The sequence below is a fragment of the Apaloderma vittatum genome, unplaced genomic scaffold (genome assembly GCF_000703405.1).
Source record: "Apaloderma vittatum isolate BGI_N311 unplaced genomic scaffold, ASM70340v1 scaffold2598, whole genome shotgun sequence".
Taxonomy (NCBI): domain Eukaryota; kingdom Metazoa; phylum Chordata; class Aves; order Trogoniformes; family Trogonidae; genus Apaloderma; species Apaloderma vittatum.
The window spans coordinates 195,471-200,070 of NW_009730053.1; positions in this window are offsets into that span (position 1 = coordinate 195,471).

Consider the following 4,600-nt stretch of genomic DNA (forward strand, 5'->3'; position numbering starts at 1 on the left):
AAAGAAAAAACAAAACAAAACCCAGATGGAAAAATACAAGTATTGGATAATTAGGAGTCAGAGGGCAATAGAAAGCCAAAATAATTTCTCCTGTTTCTATCAAGTGGGTAACATCCATGTGTAACAAAGGACGTAAAACAAAAGAAACAGTGATTTCAAGTAATAATCTAAAAAGAAAAAAAAATATGTTATATCACGTGACTCATAGAAGCCATGACGATAACAAAGAAAATTTACAAAATCCTGACTCCTGTATTAAATACACCTAGATACAGGTACAAAACTTTCAGAAGTGTAGCCTAAATATATTTAATTTACCTCTAATCTGCAATTGGGTTTACCAAGTATATGGCTCATCTTTGTGTAGAAATGTAGTGTTTGAAAGACGAGAGTAGACATTTTGCTGTGTTTTTTCTCTCCAGGTTATTGAGAAGATTTATCAAGGACTGAGACTTTAAAGAATGTGAGTATCTAGGTTCACTTGGGGTTTCACTTTTACACTTGGGGATTAAGACACAGAATAATCCCCTTTTTTTTTTTTTTATTCTTTTCAAAGAAGTGAAAACAATCCAGGGATCAGATTTGAAAACACTTCCCATTCTTTTCAGTTCCACAGTTATTTGCAGATGTAGACTAGGCCACTTGGATATGATTTACAGGTGAAATTATGGCACTTAATAAGCTGGATTACATTCTTAAAACGCTGCCAGCACTAGAAAAGCAAGTCCAATTAATACCAGACTCCAAATCTGGCCCTTCTCTTTAGATTCTTCTGCTGTTTTTACATATAATTTCAAATGCATTCTTCATTAGCCACTTGGCCCATAAAGGATTTGGGAAGGAATGGCTGGGTTAGTCTGCACCAGAGGATTGCAGAGTCCTAGCTGGCATAAAAATAAGAAAAGGAAATTATGCCTGTGCACACCTAAAGATTAACAATAAACTAAATCTACCTCAAATACCTTTAGCTTTTGAGGAGTGGCAGGTCAAAATCTCCTCTCAGCAACTAGCTCTGTCATTAGTGTAAACCACACACTATTCTAACTGTAATCCCTCAGAATCTGGGAATTATGCAAACTGTTTGCTTTTTGAACTGTTTTTATATGGAAGCAAAGCTAATGCAATCACACTATGCATATACAAACTTCCATATGCATGTGTGTCTGCCTCCTAGAAACTTTTGAAGCCCTTGGCTAATATTAAACCAATTTTGACAGGAATTTGGAAGGCAGAAAGGTATTCCTTCCCCCCCCCCCCCCTGGATTTTGTGCAAACAAGCTGTCCAGTGAAGTCTTCAAGACTCTTCAGGAGTCTCCAGATAAAGCATAGGGGAGAGATAACAGAAATGTCTTTACCATGGGAAACATGTCCATAAAAAAAAGTGTGCAATAAAATTCTTAATATGAACCTGCAAAACACAGACCAAAAAGCCCCAATGCTGGAGCCAACCCAGTATCTGCAAGCAGCACGTTTTTCTTCTAGAAAGCTCTGTACCCAACTCTTCCCCTAATGGCCTTCCAGTAGGCTTTAAGTTCTTGTGAGTGAAAAAGACACCTGAGAGGACGGCACAGACTCTGAACTTTGCTGTGTCACCAGAAGCTCTCCTGAAACACAAGTGCTGGCAGCACCACGACTCACCAGCACAGACCAGCTCTCCCAGGTCCCTGCAGCTGGTCCTGTAGTCCTCAAACTATGCTATACTTCTCTTATTAATCTCTTTCACAGGGTCAAAAGTTATAATAATGAAGCACACAACCAGCACCACTCCGGAGCACTGGTGAGAAAACCAAAGACGAAGGCAGTCAATGCCCACTGCCACAAACCACTTGCTAGCACTGTCGTTGTGGAGTTAAGTTCCAGTCAACCAGAAACCGTTATTAGGGAATGATTAAATTTTTTTTAAAGCATGCTCATATTTCTCAATATATGGGAAAAGAACATCAAAAATCCATTCAAGGAGCTTAAAAATTGTCTGAAGTTCTACCCAGGCAGAATTGCTGTGGACAGCAAAGACAAGAGACATTAATAATAATTACTGCTCAATTAGCTGCTGTCACATCTGGACACCAGGGTGCTTGCTGTTGGAGAAAAATACATACAATTTTTTTCTACCATGTATTTGAACTATTAACTTGACATTTACATTCATTACTACTGTAATTTATTCAAGTCTCTTCTTTTTTTTTTTTTGGAGGGAAGGATAGGCAGGTATGTGGGAATTGCTTTTATTCAATGTAAAATTTTGCCTGCTTTCATAAGAGCCAGAAGGCTCACAGATATACTGTGGGTAGTTCAGCAAGAAACTCCAAAGAAATCCTTTGTCATTAAAGGTTTAGCTGCAGAAACGTGTTTTCAAAGAAGCCTATTTGTTAAGATCTTCTCATTTGTGTGAGTAACACTGCAAAGCCCTTAATGTTTAATTTCTTTGCATGTAAAGGGTATTACTCACGGTGACAAAAGCTTCATTTTCGCTAAGGGCTTAAGCCAGGCAAGACGTGGTCAGACTTAAGCAGAGCAAATCACTACCTTCCAAAATGCAGAAACGCAATAGGAAATGGGTGGAAAATAACTGGTAGACTTTTTAAAATTAATATGCATGTGGCTTTTAACGTTGTGATGGTCACGGTTGTTTCTGAGCATGTTCCATACAGGAGTATAACTGCACATAACTGTTATGTGCCTTTGCTCTCCCTAAAGAGAAAGAGGTGTGATCTGGGGGGCATGAAGATTTGGGTTTGACTTTTTAAAATATAATTGTGTTCTATGACTTAATGTTTGTGAAACTGGGTCAGAGCCATCTGTTGCCCTTGGAGCAAAAAATACCAAGATCTGTGGTGATTCCTGAGGTCTCATTTCACTAAGCCTTATGAAAATCTCTCTCGAACACAAAGAGCAGTTTTCTGTGAGACAGAAATGCTTTGCCCCATCTTAGATTTGTTGAGCAAGGCAATACAGTGAAGATAAAGCTCTAGTTATTTTATAGAAGCCAACGCAGATATTCCTGATAATCCTACAGATTAGCTCTCTCAAGTTCAGTGCTATGTGGAGTCTCTTGAAAACTTTCTCATGAAACGACATCACACTGCCCTATCCATGTGCAAACCGTCAAAGACCTGAGAACAGCAGCAAAGTCATCAGCTGAGAGGATGAGAGGGAGTATGATCAGTGTATTTGGAAGCTGAATATATATTGGTTTTTCAAAATAATAAAAAAAACCCCAACCAGGAGACATAGGCACGGAAGCCTGTTCCAGCATTAATTTCTCCCACTGTAAGTGTATTCTCCTGCAACATAGCACCCAATAACCATCTCAGTTTGTGTCCAGAGAGTGAATTTGGGAGAAGCTAAGTAAAATAATCCTTCTAATTATACTAAAATAAACAAAAAGTAAGGACAAAGGGCTAGAGGAATGAAATCTCTATTATCTGCTACTCCTAAATACTTCCTGCTAGAACAATTTGTAAGTTGACAAACTTAATTAACTTCTTTACCAATATTTTCCAGATGTTCTGATTTTTGTTAGACTACTTAAAACAGATGTTTTCCATATTTAATCATATGACTGTGGCAAATATTTAGAGTTGCCAACAGACCAATAGACTATGAAAACTAAGCTCATCCAGGCAGCTAATGTACAGACCAGTGCAATATATCAATGAGCTAATCTCCAGAAAATGTATTTGTGAACTGCAATGAAGTCATGCATATGTGACTATGGAAACAAATAGCTTAGTAGTTGAACACTAAAGAAGTAAAGGCTTGAAAGTTCAGACTCATACAAATGGTGTCAGTGACAAAAGCTCATGGATGCTAACACTGTCAGCTTTATAAAAAATCATGGGCTTTGCAATGGATCTCTGGAGACTCATAAAATACTTCCTTTTGAGACACTGAACACTTGAGGCAATAACAAAAATAAAATAAAATCTTTCCTCTGTGATAGTTGACGATGGGAGAGAGATTTGATACCCAAGGGAGAGAGATTTGATACCCAATGTAGAGAGAGAGAGAGAATGCAAGTGCCATTTTCTTCTTTTGATAAACATACTATATTCAAAAGGGCAGTATTTCATATTATTTTTTATCTTTGAGACAATGGAAGTAGAAGACGTGTTAGACAAGATATGACTATTGCCGAGTAACGACGAAAATCTGTGAGCAGTTGTGAAAATAATTACGGTCATGAATTCCAACTTCCTTCCATTAAATGTTTTACTAATTAACATTATAATCAGTGCCAGATAAAGATCAACCCGCTGCTACTTGTGTCACTGACAAACATCACAAAGTCAAAGAAACAGTGTGGGTTGTGCTGTCTCTTTCAAAGTCCCATGAAAGCTTTAGCTCTGATTGCAAAAAAAAAAGCAGAAATGTAAATCATAGGTCTCCACACACCAACAAGAACATAATGGGTTTTTTTACATCCGTGGAACTGCATCATTACCTCTCTGAATCCCCTGCCTGTCTTTCGCAGCTCACTGTTTAGGCTCATACCCCAGGCTTGTGCTGATCAAGATGCACCATGTACTGAGATACATGAAGTACATTTAGTCTACACAGAGAAACCCAAACTGGTGACACACAAATTGGCCCCTGGACG